The sequence below is a fragment of the Vipera ursinii genome (genome assembly GCF_947247035.1).
Source record: "Vipera ursinii genome assembly, chromosome: 7".
Taxonomy (NCBI): domain Eukaryota; kingdom Metazoa; phylum Chordata; class Lepidosauria; order Squamata; family Viperidae; genus Vipera; species Vipera ursinii.
In genome coordinates this window covers 77007268-77029159 of record NC_139521.1, presented here as the reverse complement: position 1 = coordinate 77029159, position 21892 = coordinate 77007268, and the positions used below count along the sequence as shown (strand labels likewise).

At 53.7% G+C, this 21892-nt stretch overlaps 1 protein-coding gene across 1 annotated transcript in view; it reads left to right on the top strand.

Annotated features, from left to right (window-relative positions):
* The window catches only part of EXOC6B (exocyst complex component 6B), a 142651-nt gene that overhangs the window by 117820 nt on the left and 2939 nt on the right, over nt 1–21892 (top strand). The gene's annotated exons all lie outside the window — the stretch shown is intronic.

Sequence of the window (21892 nt, the reverse complement as noted above, 5' to 3'; positions counted from 1 at the left end):
TTTGTAGGCAGCTCCAAGCTCAGAAGGAAACACTCCCCCCCCCCAAAAAAAAGCTGTTCCCTGGGCACTGTAGGCAGGTCAGTTGAAGGTGACCCCTGACCCTTATGAAGTGCCAGGACTGGCATGAGAACAACCTTGGGGAGGGGAAGCTGAGACCGTGTCTGATCAGGGAGAGAACCGTCTTTAGGCCAAGGCTTTGGGGTGCTTCTCTTGGAGCCTCGTTAGTTCTGGGGTTCACCCGGAGGACTTTGGCAGCTGCGTGGGCCCTTTCACTATACCCTTCTGAAAACGCTGGGTTGAGCCGATGGATGGCTTCCCTTGACACACACACCCCGAAGGCTTTCCCAGTGAGAAGGGAGAGGCCTGCACCCCTGTAGGGCAGGGGTGTCCAACCTTGGCCACTTGTGGACTTCAACTCCCAGAATCCCCCAGCCACCTGCTGTAGACTGGGCTCCAGGTAAAGAGGTTTTCTCTTGGTTTCCGCAGGACCAAACGGGATGGGGTGCCCTTACTCCGTCCCCTATAGAAAAGAGGGGCCCCCTTCATTCTCTTCGCCCCCATCTCTGCTTCCTGAAGGAAAATGGAAGACGGGATGCAAAACAGGATCCCTTGATCCCCATGAGCCTCCCACTGTTAGGGATGCCTTTAGGCCTCGGACCCAGGTTGGAATCCGGCTTTGGGCTCGGAGCTCCCGTGTAAACGGATCAAACAAGCCGTCCGTAGGGAATAAGAGCGTTTCTGTTGTTTTGTTGACTTTTTGAGCAAAAGTTCAACGCTGTTGAAAGGCCTGGACCTTGCCTGCTTGTGGGGTGCATTTGTCTCCTGCTGCTGCTGAGTCCCTGTCCTGGGAGAAATGTTGGGGTGCTTGCAGGGCAGGTCAGCAAGGGGGGGGGGCTCCTGTTCGATGCCAAGAGAAGCTGCTTCTCCTCCCCCTTCAAGGCCTGGGAGGTGTTGGAAACACTGCCTGGGGTTGTGTGCGTTAAAGATCTTCTCTGGCCGATGGTGTAGCACGATCCTAAGGCCGTGCTTCATTTTTGTTTTGGGGGGGTGGTGGTCAGTCACTGGCTGTGTTTTCCAGGAAAGGCATCCAAGTGGGCTCTCTTTGACGTGCAACGTGCAGAGGGGTTTCTGCAGTGAAGAGAAGGGCACCAGCCCCTCCTGTGTGGGGAGCCGCTGTGGCGCAGGGCAGGGGTCAGGACAAAGCCCGCACACAGCCTCTTCCTTGCTTGCCAGCGCAAAACAGGCCATGCAACATGCCCCCTCCCGGGCTGGTTTTCAGTTGGGAAGTGGCGGCTTCTGGCTGAGCTGTGCCGCCTCTGCTGCTGGCCTGGTTTTGACAGCAAGGAGTAATTAAAAGTTTAAATAATCAAAGTCTCCCCCCCTCTGCCCCTCCCCCCCTTCTCTGATTGTATTGGAGATTCCCCTTCATTCCTGGTTGTCCCCCGTCTGGGCGAGTCCGGCTTCCCCTTTGTTTCCCCCCCCCCCCAGCTTTCAGCCGTGCTTCTCCTAAGTCAGGAGGAGGAAGGCCTGTTTGCGGTCCCCCCCCCCCCGGCTCTTCTTCCAGTTGTGCACGTGGGATTTTCCACTGGGGACATCTGAACTTTAACTGATGATGGAAAGAACTTTTGTTAATATTTGGATTTTCCATATTAAAAGAGCGCTGCTCAAGGCTGCAGCAAAATAGGAATAAAGCGAGCGATTAAAATCCGGCATATTTCTCTCTCTTAAACCAGTTAATAAAAGTGTCCGCTAGGTTAGAGCCCAACTGAACGCCCTGTCAATCACCCAAAGCCTCCCTGGGTTTAAAAAACAAACAAACAAAAACCCCCGCTGGACTTAATTGACACAAAAAAGTCTCCCCAAATGCCTGGAATGAGGAGTAGCAGCCCCGAGCCTGCATCAAGGCACCCAGAAAAGACTGCGAAACCCGTCGTCCTTCGGTTGTGCCAAGGAAAGAGCTGGAAAATTGTGGTGGTGCTGAAGGCAAACAGGAGATGCTACAGTTCTTAGAAAACTTTGCGTCTGCCTTCTCCTCTCTGGGCAGGGGATTGTTTTAGGGAGAGACGTGGGGGTCCCCCAGTTAAAGGGAAGACAAGTGGGGCCAGTTGAGCCCAGGTCCTCCCATCTGCTTTCCAGAGACCTTGACGCCGGAGAGCTGCTGAGCACCGCGTAGCTGGGATCCTGGCTTTGCCCCTTGCCTGCCGATCCTCCTGGGCTTCAGAGTTCAGCTCCGGGTTAATTGCTTCAGTTATCTGGGTGCCGCAGGGGTATCGGCATGATAGGATCAATAAATGGGATAGGCAGAAAATACCGCCACATCTTGAAAGCCCCAGGGATCGAGTCTGGGCCCACGGAGAAAGTTGCTTGCTGTGCGAGAGGACGAAGATGAATTTGCTGGGCTTTGCAGTCTGAGAGGGAGGGTGCTTGGGACTTCTAGTTCCTGGGACAGACGGGCAGACAGACCCACCCGGCCGTCGATCCAGAGGCCCGAATGGTTGGGGCCATTTGAAAGTCAGGCGTGGAGCAACATCTACTGTTATTGTCGCAGGAACCTTGAGACCAATGTGGAAGGACCCTCGACCCCTCTCCTCATCCTCCGTTGGAGGGCCTCCTTAAGCCCCTCGGTGCTCTGCCCCCCCTATCTATCTGTCTGTCTGTCTGTCTGTCTGTCTGTCTGTCTGTCTATCTATCTATCTATCTATCTATCTATCTATCTATCTATCTATCTATCTATCTATCTATCTATCTATCTATCTATCTATCTATCTATTTCTATCTATATCTTTCTATCTATCTATCTCTATCTATCATCTATCTATCTATCTATCTATCTATCTATCTATCTATCTATCTATCTATCTATCTATCTATCATCTATCTATCGGCAGGTCGTTCCACTGGTTAATTGCTCTCGCTTCAGGGAATTCCTCCTTAGTTCTAGGCTGCTTGGCCCCTTGATGAGTTTCCATCCGTTGCTTCTTCTCCTGCCTTCTTCAGGTGCTTTGGAGAACAGACTGACACCCCCCCTCTTCTTAGCGGCAGCTCCTCAAATACTGGAAGGCTGCTATCGTGTCCCCCCTGGTCCTTCCTTTCACTAGACTGGCCAAACCCAGGACCCGCAATCGTTTCAGCCTCGTTGAGTGTGTTTCCCCCTGTGAGTAGAGAGAGGCGGTGGCAGTTACCTGGTGGGGGCAAACACCCAGGCATGAGTTTTTGGGGTGGAGAGTTGCCTCTTTGCAACAGCCCCTCTCCTTTCCCCCCCCCAGAGGTGCTGCCTTGGGGCTGCAGGGGAGGGCTATGGAAGCCCCCCCCGGGGGTTAAGGGAAGGAAGACGCGGCAGGCAAGCCCCCAATTCCGCCTTCGGAGAGGCTGCGAACTCTGGGGACCTTCGCGAGGGCCGAGGCGGTTCCGAAGGCGGTAAAGATCTCGCCCTCTTGGTGGCCTATCCATTATGCATGATGAAACCCTGCAGCTTTTTCCTTCGGCTGGGAAGGCTGAGCTCAGCCAAGGCAGGAGGAAGGATTGGCCTCTCTGATCCCCCCCCCCCCGCCTCTTTCTCTCTCCGAGGCATCGCCGTACAGTTTACAATTTAATTTTCTGCTTTTGTAATCTGTAGTCCTTGTGTATAGATCATCTAATGAAAAGGGCCTTTTTAGAATTAACATGGTATTTGGCAGCGAGGGAGATCGCTCCATGTGTTTCCATTTCTTTATTGGAAAAAAAAAGAGGGCTCTTAAAGAAAGCATCTGACTCAGGTTTGTTCCGAAGACAGATGTGGAGTCAAAGGGAAGCATAACTGCTTATGCAGAGAGCTGATTTTCCCCCAACCTGGCGTCCTCTGCAATTGATTTGATCACTGGTTGATCGATCAATCAGTCAGTTCTTTTCTCTAGACTAGCCAGACCCAATTCCTGCAGCTGTTCATCTTGTGTTTTAGTCTCCAGGCCTTTAATCGTCTTCGTTGCTCTTCTCTGCACTTTTTCCAATGTCTCGACCTCTTTCTTTTGTAATGGGGTGACCAAAACTGAACGCCGTGTTCCAGGTGTGGCCTTACTAAGGCTTTACAAAGTGTTTTTTTCATCTTCAGATTAGGCAGATCCTCCACCCTTTATCCCCTTCATGGATTACTGCCTTGTCCTGGCGAACTGGCTTGCGTAATTCAATGAAGCTATGAGTCCCTTGGACTGCAAGCCGATCAAACCGGTCAGTCCTAGAGGAGATCAACCCTGACTGCTCTTTAGAAGGCCAGATCCTGAAGCTAAAACTCAAATACTTTGGCCACCTAATGAGAAGGAAAGACTCACTGGAGAAAAGCCTAATGCTGGGAAAGATCGAGGGCAATAGAAGAAGGGGACGACAGAGAATGAGGTGGCTGGATGGAGTCCCTGAAGCAGGAGGCGTGAGCTTAAATGGACTCCAGAAGATGGTAGAGGACAGGAAGGCCTGGAGGAACGTTGTCCATGGGGTCACGATGGGTCGGACACGACTTCGCAGCTAAAAACAATCACTCTTTATATCTCCTACACTCCTCTGTTTGCCGGGCTCTTGTACCCAGCTTGGACTTGATGCTCCTTCCAAACCTTACATCCTGTGATTGTAGAGATTGTAGAGCAGAGGTCTGCAACGCTGGCTGGGGAATTCTGGGAGTTGAAGTCCACAAGTCTTAAAGTTGCCCACTTTGGAGAGGCCTCTTGTAGAGTATGATGGCAGAACCGCTTTGGGAAGAGTGGGGAACTCGCGAGAAGGTTTAAGCTACCCAAGTGACGTGTCTGCTACCGGCAGTGGCGATTGGCTGGTGTCCCCCATGCTGTCTAGCGAGTGTCAGCACCAAGTGAAAGCAGAGGGCAGAGGTGCCTCCTCAGAAGAAACAACAGGAAATTGAAGCAGGAAGCCAGAAGCTGTCAAGGGTCAAAGGAACTAGGAGGGGCAGAGCAGGCACTGCTGGAAACCCCAGGCAGATCAGAAAGAAAGCCTCCGTCCTTTGAACGGCAGGAACGCCAAGATCGCCACTGATCCGGTGTTTGGTGCAGACCTGTGCAGCTCCTCGGTGTATTGTCACCTGTCCCCTGTGCCAGAGAGGTGGCCTCTTCTGGCGGTGGCCGCCCACCTGCCCCAGGTAGCCCAGGAGTCTCCCAGCAGGCGGCCTTCGGAGGCCTCCACAGGAAGGCTAGCAGCCATTCATCCCATTAATGGGTCCACTCCTTTGTTTTGGAGCCAGTTTACAGCCCGGAGTCAACCTGGGGTCATGCTTAAAGCACCAGGCTAGAAAGCAGGAGAGCTGCCTGAGGCCCAAAGCCAGCTGGGCGGCCCTAAGAAAAGAGGAAGGCCGGGGCAAAAATCTTGCCAAGAAAGCTGCAGGGACCTGTCCAGGCAGGCCGGCTGGCTCCAGGAGTCTTGAGTGACTTGAAGGCCCAAAACAAACGCCAGTCAGGGCTGTTCACCAAGAGGGGGTTCAAGACTGACCTTCCTCCTTCTCCGATAGGACTAGAGGTAGACGGGGGCTCTTGGTCTCCTGTGCAGAAACCGGCTGGAAATGAAACTGGCTGAAGTTATCCCTCCGTCTTCTGCTCTCTGCGTTTGCTACAGATGACAAAAGAGGCCTTCTCGTTGGACATCTGGCTAGGAACTTTGCCTGGTTATAACAGAGGTTAAAGGGATAATAATAGGGGCCCAGAAAACTCTGCTTCTGCACACGATCCTCTGGGAGACACTTAGGTCAGAGGCTGGGAACGATGGCCCTTTTATGACCGGTGGACTTCCACTCCCAGAATTTATTGGGACTTCTGAAAGATTTTGCTAAGACTCCTAACCCAAGTTTAACAGTCCTGGGGTAAGAGGAGGAGACTCACTTCAATTGTTTTCAAGGGAAATTAATGCAAAATAAAGCTAGCAGTGGTTTATGAGGGGTTACCCAGTGGTTAGAATGCGGCGTTGCAGGCTGACTCTGCCCACTGCCAGGAGTTCCGTCTCAAGGTCGACTCAGCCTTCCATCCTTCCGAGGTCAGTAAAAGGAGGACCCGGATTGCTGGGGGCCATAGACTGACTCTGTGAACCACTCACAGAGGTCTACAAAGCACTATGAAGAGGAATATAAGTCCAACTGCTATTGCTATTATTCACGATGGCTAAGAATGCAATAGTAGAGGCCTTATGGTGAGACACCTACATGGGAGGTTCCCATAACTTCCTGGGAGGGGGGTTTGGGGTTCCTGGAAGTCTCTTGTGGACCGTTCAAGAAGTAGGTCTTTGGACCAGGGGGATCCTTGAGCTGAGATCATCTTGAAGCTGTCCCCTTATGCGGAGGGTTTGACTTGCGCAGGAGCCAAAGCCGGCATGCCAGCGGAAAGGCCCGGGCTCCATCTAGGGTTGGCGAGGCCGACTTTGGTTCCTGCAGAGCTGTCTCTGTCTCCGTGATGGTGATCAAAGCCCGGCCTGCTTGCGGCATCCAAGTCTGTGGAGGCCCGATGCTCTCACCTTGCCAAGTCCTCCTCTCTTGCACAGCAGGGAAATCCATCTCCCCGTTCGGCCTGATCATTCCTCCAGCAAAATGCTAGGCGGGTTCACGAAGGGGTGAGCGCAGTCCTGCCGAGTGGAAACTGGCGGCCTGGGAGGGAACCGAGGCCATGAGCGCCTCTAGGGACGATGCCTGTAACTCAGTCCCGGTTGAGGTGGCATGGGGGTGGGTGGGCGTCAGGGGAAATCAGCTTGCCCACCTCTGAGTCTGCCGCAGTTCCAGACAGGAGTGGAGAGGCCAACCGTCTCAGCCCTACCCACTGAACATTTCTGGACACGTCCAGATGTCGTGCTCCTCTTTGGCTTCACTCAAGTAGCTGTGAAAAGCAAACTCTGCTTCTGCACACGATCCTTTGGGAGACTCTTAAGTCAGAGGCTGGGAACGATGGCCCTTTTATGACTGGTGGACTTCCACTCCCAGAATTCCTGAGCTAGCCTGGCTCAGCTTGGAAACCTCTCCCTTTCCCCTCAGCGTGGCTGGCTCAGGAATTCTGGGAGTTGAAGTCCACCAGTCATGAAGGGGGCCTAGGCCAGGGGTAGGCAACCTTGGCTCTTTTATGACTGGTGGACTTCAACTCCCAGAATTCCTGAGCCAGCCTGGCTCAGCTTGGAAACCTCTCCCTTTCCCCTCAGCGTGGCTGGCTCAGGAATTCTGGAAGTTGAAGTCCATGAGTCATAAAGTGGCCTAGGCCAGAGGTAGGCAACCTTGGCTCTTTTATGACTCATGGACTTCAACTCCCAGAATTCCTGAGCCAGCCTGGCTCAGCTTGGAAACCTCTCCCTTTCCCCTCAGCGTGGCTGGCTCAGGAATTCTGGGAGTGGAAGTCCACCAGTCATAAAAGCGCCATCGTTCCCCAGCCCTGCTTTTAGTGCTTTACTGGATATGCTTAGATTTAATTCTCAACAAAGAATGACTGCCTTGGTCCACCTGCCTTCAGCCCGTCTCCATTTCAATGCTTTGACTCTCTGGATGCTATCACCTAGTTCCGTTTGTTCCCTAATCCTTGTGTGGGTCTTTCTATCTTGCCCTGTATATCTTTCCCTGGCTCTTTGCGCCACTCATAGCTTTTGTATCGATTGTGAGGTTAGCGTCCACGTTTCACCGGCATATGTTAGAGCAGATAACGCACACCGATAGAAAAACTTTTCTCTTCAGGCTGTTCTTCAAAATCAGGCTTAGCTTGCCAAGTGCATCCTATTCCCCCAATAATTCTTCTCTCAAGGCTGGACGTCCCGAACCCTTCGGCTCTCCTTAGGGAAAAAAATGCTTCCGGTTCCTTGAGCGACCTTACATATTTTCTCGCGTCTCTGAATCTTGCCCGGTGGGAGTTGGCCAGAAGGCACATAGGACCCAAGATGGGGTCTAACCAACGTAAAACACAGTGGAGATACCAACGTGGGCGTGATCTTTTCGGCCAAACAAGGCCCACCGTGACTTTGTCTTCCTACTTATAATAATCCCATGGGCCACAGTCACGATTGACTCCAGGCAGCTCCCTAAAATAGGCGGTCTTTTCTGAGGCTCTCCGAACACGGACTCGCCTTGCTCCGTTGCCTTTCTTGGGACAACGAAGAGTGCAGCCAGGATCTCAGGTCCACGTTGATGCGAAAGCAGGCAGCAGATTTATAGTTGTTACACCAGATGAACTAACTTGGATGATGCCTATCAAAAACCTGGAGCAAAATAGGATGCTCATTAGCAGAATCCACTCGAACAAACAGCTCCTTCCTCTTTCGATACGGTTCAGCTGAGGAACAAGACGCTTTGTCGTCTTCGGAAGGAGCAAGTTCAAGTGAGGGGTGAACCTTCCTGCGTGTCCTTTGGAGTTGACTCCGGCTGCCTTTTGCCCTCGCAGCTCAGCCGGCCCTCGCGAAGGCTCCCATCTGGTTCTGCAGCTTCAGCGGCTCAGCCGTGTCCAAGGGCTGGACAGGACACTGTCCGAAGTGCTGAATTCTCCAGGGCTTGGGTGGACGGAGGGGCTGGCAGGAGCAGATCAAGGCAGCCTGCGGCGGCCCCGTTTCCAAGTTCCTTCATCTGGAAGATTTATGAGCTTTTATTGTGCACCATTTTGGCTCTGCTCCCGTCCCCTTTCTCTCTCCTCCGCTGCCCTGGCCGGGGAGCACGTTTTGTTTTATTTCTCACTAACAATGACCTCAGCTCTGTTTGTTTTAAAGAGTTCGCGACCTCCACATGGGTTTACAGCAAAAAAAACGAGCAGCACTAACAAGAAAACGTGCTGCTCCTGGGATGGCTCGCTGTGTGTGCGGCCCTCTCGAAATGGTGGGGAGCCTCCTCCCTATGTCAGGCCGTGGCAGAGGTTCAAGGCTGTGAGTAAACCGTGTGACACAGCGGAGTTGGCCTTTAGTAACACCTCTGCTCAGCTGCAAGGAGCAGGACAAGAGTTCAGCCGCGAGTATCGCAAAAGACAGCCCACCTCGGCCCTCCATGTAGGGACTTAGCAGGACGGTGCTTTTAAGAGTCTCTTCCTCCTCTTCCTCTTCCTCTTCCTCCTCCTCCTCCTCCTCCTCCTCCTCCTCCTCCTCCTCCTCCTCCTCCTCCTCCTCCTTCAGTTTGCATTGGGCATGCACAGATACAAAAGTGCCAGTCTTTTAATTGATTGGGCATTCAGCCTGTCGAGCAAGGTCTACCAACATAGGCAGGAGCTCTAGGCGAGCCTTGCCAGCCCCTGGGTCCTCCAGACGGGGTGGCCATGCCAGTGTCGAGGTGCTACTGGTAGACATTGGGATGCCTCTGCATCTGGAAAGGGGTGGTGGTGGCTACCCTAAAGGATGCCAGTTGCTGTTTCCAAACAGACAAGAGCGGTAGGCCCACCCACGGAGGTCTGCTTTTTCTCTTTCAAAAAGAACATTGCCAGCCATCAGAAAGTGTAAAATCCATGGACCGGCTTTGCTATTTTTAATCTTCCTTCTCTGCTTGAGTTCCTCCGTAGCCGCCTTTCTTTAGCTTTTCCAGGGATTTCGTAAATTGCCTGTAGATTTTATCTGCATTGTGGATTTGTAACATGTCTGATGCCCTGGCCCTTTTCCCCCCTTCTAAACGCGCATCTCGGTACCATTTCTTCATGAAACAAACGGTGGTCCCTTTTCCCAAAGGCCACTGGACTTCCTTGGCTTTTCCCTTTGAAGACGCTTCGCTTCTCATCCAGGAAGCTTCTTCAGTTCTGATTCATTAGAGTTAGAACTTCACTTAGAATTGAAGAAGCTTCATGGCTGAGAAGCGAAACATTTTCAAGGAAGAAAAATCTACGTCTATGGAGATTCTCGGTCGTCCGGGTCACGGTTGTCCCAAAGAGGCTTTTTTCAGGAGGCCACTGGGCTTCCTTGTCTTTCTTTTGAAGGCGTTTCGCTTCTCCTCCCAGAAGCTTCCTCGGCTCTGACTGGGTGGTAGGAAGGGCTGGATCCTTCCATTCCCCACCATCCAGTCAGAGCGGAAGAAGCTTCTGGGAGGAGAAGCGAAACGTCTTCAAAAAACAACGCAAGAAAGTCTAGTTGCCTCGTGGGGGAAAAAAGCACCTTTGGGGGAAAAAACTCCGGTTGCCTTTTGGAAAAAGCGACTTCGGGGCCACCCGGAGGACCTGGATGGCGGAGAGTCTCCACAGACCCTGTGGCCTTAGCTCTGTGGCCGGGAAGCGAAAGCCCAGCGTTTGCACGTGGGAAGCCTCCGGCTGCCTGCTTGGGAGCAGGGAAGTTGAGGCACCTGCCCCAAAGGGGAAGGAAGGGCCGGTCATCTTCCCCGGGTCGAGACGTGTCCCATTCAGTGCCCAGGCTCACAATCCTCAGCCGAAGCCATAAATCTCTTTTGTCCCGGGCAGATAAGCTGTGCACACAACATAAATCCGGTTGCCGGTGAACGATCTTCCCCAAGATAGGGCGGTCCCATCCAGGGCAGTGACTGGATCGAAAGGCGGTCGGTCGGGGCGACCTGGCACCTAACCTCCGCCTTCCAGAGCAGAGCAGCCAGTGCAGGAAGGCCATCCAAGGGTCAGGCTGATACGGAGCAGAAGGGCCAGCCGCCTCCTCCTGCTCCGCTTCAGATTCCTGCTCGGCTTCCAGATTTATTCTTAATCTGCAGCAAACAGCCGTAAATCCTGTTTTTGGTGTGTGTTTTTTTCCTGTTGTGGCCAAAGGCATGGCTTTTCTCTGGCACTTTCCGCAACAGGCCCCGTTGGATGCAAGGCCTGGGTTGAACCCTTTGCAGTTGCTTGCACGGCTCAGCCGGGCCGCTGGTCTGGTCTGGCACTGGGCAGCTGAGCTGGCAGCCGAGGGCGGCCTGTGAGGTTGGCGGCCTGATTAGCCTCCCGCTCAGGCAGAAGGCTTTGGGCAGATCGTCAGTCAGGCCTGGAAGGTTTTAATCACAGACAAGCTGCAGCCAGTTCCTCCTGAAAATACTTATAGGTGGGCTGGGTTGGGACCAGAATCAGGATAGAGTAGAGCTGGAAGGGACCTTGGAGGTCCTCTAGTCCAACCCTGTACCATCTCAGACAAGGGGCTGGCCAGTCTTTTCTTGAAAACCTCCGGGGATGAAGCACCCACAACTTCTGGAGGCCAGCTGTTCCACTGGTTAACGGTCCTCACTCTTAGGAAGTTCCTCCTTAGTTCCAGGTTGCTTCTCTTCTTGATGAGTTTCCGTCCGTTGCTTCTTGTCCTGGGGCTTTCAGGTCCTTTGCAGAATAGGTGGACCCCCTCCTCTTCTGTATGGCAGCCCCTCAAATACTGGAACAGTGCTATCATGCCCCCCCCCCCCCGCCCACCAGTCCTTCTTTTCTCTAGACTGGCCAAGCCCAACTCCTGCAACTCTTCTTCCTATGCTTTAACCTCCGGGCCCTCAATGCTCTTAAGTTGACCAGCAGAACTTGAATTTAAGCCTTGGTGCATTTCTCCACACGCAGCATTCTGGGTCTTCTGTTCATCTGTTTTGTGGCTTTTATGCCGGTCGAGCATTAACAGAATAACACAACCGGGAGAGACCTTGGAGGTCTTCTAGTCCATCCCTCTGCTCGGGCTTTTGCCTCCAATGGGGAAAAGGTTCCTATATTCTGATGAGACGGGAGGGGGGGGCCTTGAAGTGAGCGCTGGCCTCTTCTTTCTTTCTTAGTAGGTTGTGTTGTTGTTGTTATTATTATTAATCATCGCACAGTCAGCCAGATGTTCGACCGGATTTGGCATTTTTGTCTACCTATTGAGTCCTTACCAAGGACCTGGGATAGGCAGATGTGGTATTACAGATATCATCGCAGGGTGGAAGCAGTTCCCAGTAAGGCCGCCTTTTGCAATTGACTAATGGCGAATTTGTCAATGCCGGTGATGGCGTTCAAGTGGTGCTCCGGTTGTTTTGGGGTTGCACCCGAGGCGCCTATGACTGTTGGTACCACCCTTGCTTGCCTTTGCCACAGTCTTTCTGTCTCTATTTGTAGGTCTTTGTATTTTGTGATCTTCTCCAGTTCTTTCTCGTCTGTTCTGCTGTCTCCAGGCCCTGCCACGTCCACTATCCAGACTTTTTTGTCTGTCTTATCGACAATTGTTAAGTCCGGGGTGTTGTGTTGTGCAGGTGCTTGTCTGTTTGAATTCTGAAGTCCCAGAGCAGTTTAACTCTATCATTTTCTATGACTTTCTCTGTTTTATGATCCCACCAGTTCTGGCTTACAGGCAAATGGTATGTCTTGCAGATCTTCCAATGCATCGTTGTTGCTACTTTGTCGTGCCGCTGCTTGTAGTCAGTCTGTGCGATCTTCTTGCAGCAGCTCACCAGGTGGCCCGCTGTCTCTTCAGCCTCTTTGCATAGCCGGCACTTACTGTCTGTTGCTGTCTTCTCAATTTTGACTTTCTATGCGTTTGTCCTTAAGGCTGGGTCTTGTGCAGCCAGAATTAGTCCCTCCGTCTCTTTCTTCAACTTTCCTGCTCTTAGCCGTTGCCAGGTCTTGTTATTATCTGCTTTTCCAGCTGTTTTTTTTTTAATGTACTGGCCATGTAGTGCTTTGTCTTCCCACGCCTCTATTCTGTTCTTCATTTGGTCTCTCTTTGTTTGGTCTCTCCAGGAGTCACTAAGCCTTCCTGATATACTAATTTCTTTGCATCTTTATCAATGTCCCTCAGATATTCTTCCAAAGCCATTTTTTTCTTCTTCTTCAACCATCTGATGTACTTGCACCATTCCACGTCCACCTATTTGCCTTGGTAGACAGACTCTGTCAATGTCACTGTGTGGATGAAGGGCATGATTCATTGTCATTATTCTTCTGGTCTTCCTATCCATCGCTTTTAGTTCTGCTTGAGTCCAGTCCGCTATTCCAGCTGTGTATCTAATGACTGGAATTGCCCAGGTGTTGATTGCCTTCACGGTATTTCCTCCATTGAGTTTGGACTTTAAGATCTTCTTCACTATCTTGATGTATTCACCTCTAATCTTTTTCTTGACTTCAGCGTGCTTGATCTTGTCAGTTGCGGTTGTTGTTGCTGTTGTTGTTGTTGGAATGGGAGCACCGGAGCAAGCCTGTCTGGGAACAGCGCAAAGAGCTGCAAAAAACAAGCAATGGACCTTCCTTGCCACGGTTGTCACATGGCGGCTAAGTGAGTCCGTGTCCTCCGGAGGCCCAGGCCGCCGGGGTAAGGGAGGCTGCAGATGGGCTCTCCTGGCCTTGGCGCTCCCGGACGCAGCCGGACAAGTCCCGGGAGGCTCCTTGGGGCCTTGGCTGGCACCGGGGGGTGGGCAGCGGTGGGTTAAGGCCAGCTGCTAGCCCACCCCCCAGAGTGCCCATCCTCAGGGCTAGAAGGGAGCGGGGATTGCGGAGAGGAGGAGGAGGAGGAGGACTGTGCCGTCCTTGGTGGTCGTTGAGCGTGGCTGTTATCTGGCAGACCTTTCGTTAGCCAAACTAGGTAACATCATTGCCACTTCCGCTGATGCCGTTGCCTGGTTTGGTTAGTTCGGTAATGAACAGAAAACAAACAAAGCTCAGAGAGCACCAAGGACCCCTTAATAATAATAATAATAATAATAATAATAATAATAATAATAATAATAATAATAATGATGATGATGATGATGATGTCATTTCATATGAGCTAGAGTGCGATAGACTTAATAGTTTATTGTTGTTAGCATATGGATGTTTATGATTGTTCTTTGTTTTTATACCTTGTACTTAGCTCTGGGAAGTCGGGGGGGGAGGGGGGAATGGGGGGGAGGGATAGGGAGGGTTAGGTAGGGGTGGGTGGAGGGAGGGGGGGATTGTTAAAGATAAAATGTATTGTAAAACTTTTCAATAATAATAATAATAATAATAATAATAATAATAATAATAATAATAATAATAATAATAATAATAATAATAATTCCTCTTCTTCTTCCTCCTCTCCACAACCCCTCCTCCCGTCCAGCACTGATGCTGTTTGGTAATGAAATGTCTGCCAGAAATCAAACAAGCTCAGAGAGCATCAAGGACCCCTCAATTATTTCTCTTCCTCCTCCTCCTCCTCCTCCTCCTCCTCCCTGCAAACCCCACTCCCTTCTGATGATGCTACCTAGTTTAGCTCACCAAGGAGCCCACTGTTCAACCCTGAGCTACAGGTATTCTCCTTTATTGAGCCCAGGGGGTCTCTGCTATCTCTTTGGCCGAGCAAGCTGCCCCTGCCCCCCCATCCCTTGGGCTCTGCCCCCTCGGACGCACGCCCGGGACAGGCGGTCTCCCGGTGCAGCCCCCTTGCTCCTCCTGCACGTGCCCGGTCCCTGGGCCTGCCACGGGGCCCACTTTGCCCGTCCTGCCCGATGGCCCTTGCAGGGGGGCTGGAGCTTCTCTCGCCCGGGTCTCCCCGGAGGACGCCGCCACGGGAGGAGGCCAGGGCCGAGTGTTTGCAGCCCCCTCCCTCCCCCTCGCTGGCCCTTGGCTGCTTCCACCGGAGTGTTTAGAAACGCTCGCTGGAGAGAGCAGCCAGCAAGTTCAAGGCAAGGTGAAAGTCTTGGGAGAGCGTCAGAAAGTTCACGCGGAGGTGACGGCAGCCACCGCCGCAGTTTCACACAGACTGCCTGGGGTGAGCGAGAGGTCACCCCTTCCTCCGCGCCCTGCCCTCGCCCGGTAAACAAAAGGAACCTGCAATTCACAAGGAACTTGGCACCCTCAGCCAGGGAGCCGGGCACGGTGGCAGCCCAGACCGGCTCCCTGGCAGGTACACCGTCTGCTGGAGGCGGTGCCGGCTCCCTCGGAGGAAAGGAGGGGGCCCATCGCTTTCCTGGGTCTGCCCTGCATTGTGCCCGAGGGGGAGGTGGGGGGCACCCTCCCTGGGTATCGACCCTCAGTCGAATAGCCTAAGTCAGGGGTCCCCGAACGTGCCCACTTTAAGAATTATGGACTTCAACTGCTGGCTGGGGAATTCTGGGAGTTGAAGTCCACAAGTCTTAAAGTGGCCACGTTCGGGGACCTCTGACCTAAGTGGTCCCAGGCCTGGCCCTGCCACCCTCCAGAGTTTGCTGCCCGGAGATGCAGAGGCAACGTGACCACTAGGCCTTCATTTCAGTCTCACGGGCATGAGGGTGCCGAGTCAGAGGGTCCCAACATTGGAGTGGTGGTGGTGGGGGTTGTTGAATCTCTCTTCCTATACCGGGCCTCCGCCATTTGGGGCCCTGCGAAAAGGAAGCCAAAGGCCTCGACTTCCTTGGCGGTCAGGCGTCTTCTCCGTCCCCCGGAGACCCAGCTGGCTCCTCTCCTTCCCTTCCTTTTCCCTGGGCCTCCTCCTCCTCCTCCTCGCTCTCCTCGGAGAGGCTGCAACGGTCGTAATTGTGAGACATGCACATCGGTCCCTTGTTTTTCAGAGCCGTTGCAACCTTGAACAGTCACTAAACGAACGGTCGTAACTCCAGGAGTAGCTGTGGCTGGCCCATAATTCCCAAGATCTTCCATCAGCGGCTTTTCAATATGGAAGCCAAGCGAGTTCATTAAAATCCGGTCTGAATCCGAGTTGCGGTGTGGCTCCTGCATCCTTTCCCCGTCCAGCCTGACATTCTGTATTCTGTATCCTCCTCCTCCTCCCTCCCCCCCCCGTTTTCTTCTTCCTTTTTTTGTCCTTCCCTTCTCCTTCGCTCTTGCTGTAAGCGCATGCCGTTTGTTTTGCGCCGGTCGTTCACTTTGGTGCTGAATTCACATTTGTTGAGCATCACCTTTTCTTGAGCTTCCCTCTTACAGTTCAGAGCGCGGAATCAAGAGGGATTCTGCAATTCTGGAAAATCCAGAAATGGGTTGTAATTCCACCCCCCACCATGAGATTTACCTGCAGATTTCCAAATGGGATTGTCCTAGCATACTCCAAATATAGCCTGAGACTTTATTGGAGTAAACTTTTGACTAAAAAGAGAGGGAGAGAGAGAGAGAGAGAGAGAAATCCTTCTCTTGTGTCATTGTGAGGCCACCTAAAAAGTTTCTAATTGTGTTCCTCCCTTCTTTAAGTTTCCCCCCCCCTTGTATCTCAGCCGACTTGCTCTTTCCGATCTTACAGAACAGCCCTGGGGGCAAAACTGCCACCGCCGGAGAAGGAGACGGCCAAAGGGAGCGTCTGCCAACTGGCTGCTCTGTCTTCACCCCCCCACCCCGCCTGCTTTTGCTTTCTCAGGGGGGGCTGCTCTGCTGAGAGAGAGACACGAGACAGACACACAGACATCCGGGCGAAGGTCGAGACCGCCCTTGCCCTCCTCCTCCTCCCCGGGCGCAAGGGGTCTCCGCTGACACGTGTTGCCTGCAGAGGGGGGGAGGGAGGGAGCAGCGGGGGGGGGCTCTCCGCTCTGTATTGGGGCTGCAGGGGCTGCGCTGCAAAGCAGAGCGGCAGATGAGAAAAATTCCTTGGAGGCCAGAAGGAGAACGAGGAGACGATCCTCCGCTCGGCGGGTTGCTTCCCTTTTCCTGGACTGGTTTCCTGGGAACGTTTCCCTCTTTCGCCAGTTCTCCCTGGAGCCAGAGGTGGGGTTCGGATGCCCTCAAGGGTTGGGGTGTCTCATTCTAAACTGGGCCACTTCACCCCGTGAGATTTTGGCGGCCGTCGCTGCCCTGCGCTTCAGAGGCTGCGGGTGGAAAGGCCCCTTGGGCGTTGGATGAGGACCAGGCAGAAGCAGGCCAAAATGCGCAGGACGACACCCCCCCCCCCGCCCTCCCCCGTGGTCTCGTAGACCCTCCCTCCGCGCGGGGCTGTTACAGCCCTCTCTAAGCAGGCTACAGAGTCAGCCTCTTCCCCCTCCCCAACCATCTGGGTCCTCATTTTACCGACCTGGGAAGGATGGAAGGCTAAGTTGACCTTGAGCCGGTCAGGATCGAACTGCCGGCAGCGGGCAGAGTTTTTTACCTGCAATCCTGCATTCTAACCCCTGCACCACCCCGGCTCTTATGAGGAATGAAAAGATGGCCAACGAGGAGCCCCCGGGCAGTGCCAGCTGGAAGATCCAGCCTCAGGTGCCTCCCACGTTCGGATGCAGCCCAGGAGGAGGCCTTGCCCCCCCCGAGACCTCCCTGTGGGTGCAGGGCCCTGAGGCAGTGGGTCAAGCTTAGGGCCTGAGCCTTGGGGCTGCTGGGGGCCTTTTGACGTGGCGAGCTGGATGCGCGGAGGCATATTCAGACAACTTGTGTCCCTGGGGAAGCAAGCGAGAGATGCCCACAGATGCCTGTTATAGCAGAGGCCTCCCCCTTCGACCACTTTAAGATTTGTGGACGTCAGCTCCCAGAATTCCTCAGCCAGAGTCCTGGAAGGTGGGGTCCACAAGTCTTAAAGTTGCCCGAATTGGAGACCCCCGTCTTACAGAACCGAGCTGGCCAAATGTGAAATAGCAAAGCGCCTCTGTTTACTTATTTATTCCATTAAATTTCTATGCGGCCCAACTCGCCCTTCCTTCCGCCTTGGGGGGGGGGAGGGGCGCGGCGGCCTTATTTTGATACCAAAGCTCAGCCGAGGAAAGTCCGAAGCACGCTCCGGTTGCTTCATCACAATCACACTTTGGCCTTACCAGAAATAGCCTGATTTTCCCGGGAATAAATTACAAGCATTTACAGATGGAAAAAATGAAAGAAGCTTATATATGTGGCAAGTGCAGATGTGAATGTTTCTGGACTCCGTCCACTGGAAAACTAATAAAGACAGAAGACTAAAAACAGGCCCAGGAGCGCGTCCAAAAATAACGCAGTCTGGAGAGATACGGAGGTGGCTCGAACAAGGCTTCACACGACTCCCCTCGCTGCTCCAGTCAGACACAGAAGAACAAGCCTTGGAAGGGACCTCGGAGGTCTTCTAGTCCAACCCCCTGCTCAGGCAGGGGAAAAAAATGTAACATTCCAGACAGGCGGCTGTCCTGTCTCTTTAGCCTCTTCTTTTTAAAACTTCCCGTGTTGGAGCACCCACAACTTCTGGAGGGAAGCCGTTCCGCTGATTAACTGTCAGGAAATTTCTCCTTAATTGAAGGTTGATGAGTTTCCGTCCGTTGTTTCTTGTCCTGCCTTCTCGTGCTTTGGGAAGTAGGTTGACACCCACCCACCCACCCACCCACCTTCTTCTTTGTGGCAGCCGCTCAAATACTGGAAGGCTGCTCTCATGTCACACCCGATTCCTGCAACCGTCCTTCGCGTGTTTCAGCCTCCAGTCCCTTGATCCTCTTTGCTGCTCTTCTCTGCACTCTGAGTCTCAAAAGTCGTCTTTTAGTGACCCAAACTGGATGCCGTATCCCAAGTGTGGCCTTACCAAGGCCTTGTAAAGTGGTATTAACGCTTCAGGTGACCTTGATTCTGCCCCTCTGTTCGTGCACCCAGGGCTGCCTTGAACCGGTCAGTGCTGCTGGTCTTGCCTGGCGTCTCTTGAGGCCCTTTGGGGATCGTTTGAGGACCTAAGCCAGGGGTCTTCCAACTTGGCCCTTGGATGACTTGTGGACGTCAACTCCCAGAATTCCTCAGCCAGGCACGCGTGGGAGTTGACGTCCACAAGTCATCCAAGGGCCAAGTTGGAAGACCCCTATATAGTAGACTTTAAGAAGAGTGGACTTCAACTCCCAGAATGCCTCAGCCAGTATGCCTGGCTGAGGAATTCTGGGAGTTGAAGTCCACAAGTCATCCAAGGGCCAAGTTGGAAGACCCCTGACCTAAGCAGACACCTTTGCCCTGCTTGGCCCTTGGAGACGCACCCCAAAGCTTATCCCAGCGCTTCTCAGCCGTGGCATCTGGAAGTCGTGTGGGCTTCGCCTCCCAGCATTCTGGATGGGGAATTATGGGAGTTGAAGTCCACTTGTCTTGAAGTGGCCAAGTGGCCAGTGTTGAGCTAGCTTTCTGCTTCCACCTCTTCATCCAGGAGCAGGGCCAGAGCTGTTCTTACAGGGAGGCTGAGAAGTTGCTGCAGCCTCTGAAAGCTGCTTCTCCCCCCGGGAGCGAGTGCCGCCGAGGAGCAGGGCCTGAAGAATAGAAGAGCGGAGTTGGGAGGGACCTCGGAGGTCTTCTAGTCCAGCCCCCTGCTCGAGCAGGACAGCCTGTGCCATTTCAGACAAGCGGCTGTTCAGTCTCTTCTCAAAGACTCCCCCCCCCGCAGTGATGGAGCACCCACGGTTTCTGGTGGCAAGATGTTCCACTGGTTAATCGTCCTCACTGTTAGGAAGTTTCTCCTGAGTTCCAGGTCGCTTCTCTCCTTGATTGGTCTCCATGACCTGCGGTTGGGTCACAGTGCCAGAGGGAAGGTTTTTCTCCCAAAGCAGGAATGGCCATTATTCCCAGAAGCTTCCTTCTTCCTCTTTCCTTTCCTACAGGCGGATTTCCCCCCCACCCCCCCTTTCTGCTAATTGCTTTTCTGATCTGATTTTCCTTCAGAATTTCGGTTGCCTGCAGGGGAGCGAAGCTCAGCTTTAATTTCTGGTTGTCTTTGGCACGCAGAGCAAGTGCTGCGGTTTCTTTGGTTGGGTTCTTATGCTCCTGGCTAATAAATAAAAGGGTCCTGCCTGAAAATCGGGAGGCTGGGCGCCCCGGGAGAGTCGGGGCTGCAGCTTTTCCAGAGGGGGGCCCAGGATGAAGTTCGAAGTTCAGGGGTGAAGTTTCTCCCCCCCCTCCGCAGAAACAGGCTGCGGTCCTCTTCCTCTGCAATGCAGCCAGCGGGACATTTAGCCCCTGGGATTCGAGCTGCCGCTGCTGCTTTGCTGGCTGGGGAATTCTGGGAGTTGAAGTCCACAGGCCTTCAGTTTGTCAAGGCTGGACGCCTTGCCGTCTCCGGTTCAGTGAAGAGATTTCCTTTCAGAGGCTGGGTGAGGTGGATCCATCCTTCCGGCTCCTGAGATGCCTGTTCAAAAGAGAGGGGGGGGGAAGGGAAGGGGAGAGAAAGAAAAGAGGGAGAGAGGGAGAGAGAGAAAAGGAAAGGGGAGGAAGGAGAGAAAAAAGAAAGAAGGAAAAAAAGAAAGACAACCTCGGCTTATAGCTTGGTCCCCCCCCATGCCTTCTCCAGGTCTCTTTCCCCAAACCCCTTCCGTCCGCCTGGCAGGCGAGTCCTGGCAGGGAGGCTGGGGGGGAGGGGCGGAAGGAACCTGGGCGCTTCATGGGGGGGAGGGCAGGTGATGTGTGAGCCAGCCATGGGGCAGGGGGGGGCGGAGGATTTGGAGCTTCCGTGTCTCCTCCTGGGCTTCCCCTCCGGGACACGTTTCAGAGTGGAAGGTGGGGAGACATCGGCTCTGCCCAGCTCCCCCAGCTCAGCCCCCCCCTTCCTTGAGAAGCCAGCAGGCCCCCAGCCCCCCCTGCCCACATCCACCCTTGTGCCCCTGGGGGGGGGCTGCCGTCCTCCGTGCTGCAGGCCAGGCTTCCCAGGGTGTGTGTGTATGTGTGTGTGTATGTGTGTGTGTGCGTGCGCGTGCTGTCCTGGGCTGATGGATGGCCCCGCAGGGCCAGAATTAATGGCATTTGCATAATCTTTATTTTGGAATCGGCCCCAGCAGATAGTGGCCGAGTCACTGCAAGAGCCACACGTGGTCCTCGGCAAAGACCCCCCCTTCCCCCCCTCCTCCCGATTTAGGAGGTGAAAAGTTGAAGGGGGAAAACCAAGAAACTCCCCATTTCTGGGCCACATAAATTCCCCTGCTCTTGTCAAGCCCCCCAGCCCGGTTGTGCATTTGCAGCCGTTCTCCACGTGCGGAGAAACTCTGGCCCCGAGGGTGGGAGGGAGGGAGGGAGGGGGAGCCCAGCCACAGAGCCCACCCGCCCGCCCAGCCGCGTGTCCACAAGATGGATGGGTCGAGCGAGGGCAGGGCTGCCGGCCATCCATCACGCTGGCCTGTCTGTCGGCTGGCGCTTGCTGGCAGGGACTGGACTCTGCGCTCAGAATGCAGAACGAGAGAATCACGGAGTGGAAGGGACCTTGCAGGCCTCCTAGTCCGGCCCCCTGCTCAGGCAGGAGACCCCAGACCACGCCAGGCTCTTCTTAAGAGCCCCCAGCATTGAAGCACCCACCACTTCTGGTGGCAACTTCTGTTCCACTGATAATTGTTCTCCCTGCTGGGAAATTCCTCCTTCGTTCCAGGCTGCTTCTCTCTCTGATGAGTTTCCATCCCTTGCATCTTCTCCTGCCTTCAGGGGCTTTGGAGGATAGCTCGACTCCCTCTTCTTTGGGCTAGCGGCCCCTCAAATATGGGAAGACCGCTATCGTGTCCTCTTTAGTCCTGATACAAAATAGCAGAGTTGGAAGGGACCTTGGAGGTCTTCTAGTCCAACCCCCTGCCCAGACAGGAAAAACCAGGCCATTTCAGACAAGGGACTGTCCAGTCCCTTCTTAAAAATCTTCTCATCCAAGAAGCTCCTTCAGTCTACCAACCAACCCTTGAAGAAAGAGCTGAAGAAGCTTTTTGGATGAGAAGCAAAACGTTTTCGGGGGAGGGAAAAAAGCTCAAGAAAAAGTGCCCTGGTGGCGCAGGGGTCAGAATGCGGCATTGCAGGCTGACTCTGCCCACTGCCGGCAGTTCGATCCTGACCAGCTCAAGGTCGGCTCAGCCTTCCTCCCTTCCGAGCTCGGTAAAATGAGGACTCAGATTGTTGGGGGCAAATAGTCTGACTCTGTGAAACCGCTTAAGAGAGGGCCGTGAAGCGGTATATAAGTCTTAAGAGCTAGTGCTGGTGCTAAAACCCAGTTGCCCTTCGGCAAAACACCTTTGGGATGTCCATCGGACGGCGCTAGCACTCAACAGGAACTGTCTAGGGCAGCGTTTCCCAACCTTAGGAACTTGAAGATGCGTGGACTTCAACTCCCAGAATTCCCCAGCCAGCTATGCTGGCTGGGGAATTCTGGGAGTTGAAGTCCACGCATCTTCAAGTTCTAAGGTTGGGAAACGCTGGTCTAGGGCTGAGGCGAGGCCTGGGATGCCTCCATTCCGCCCTCAGCT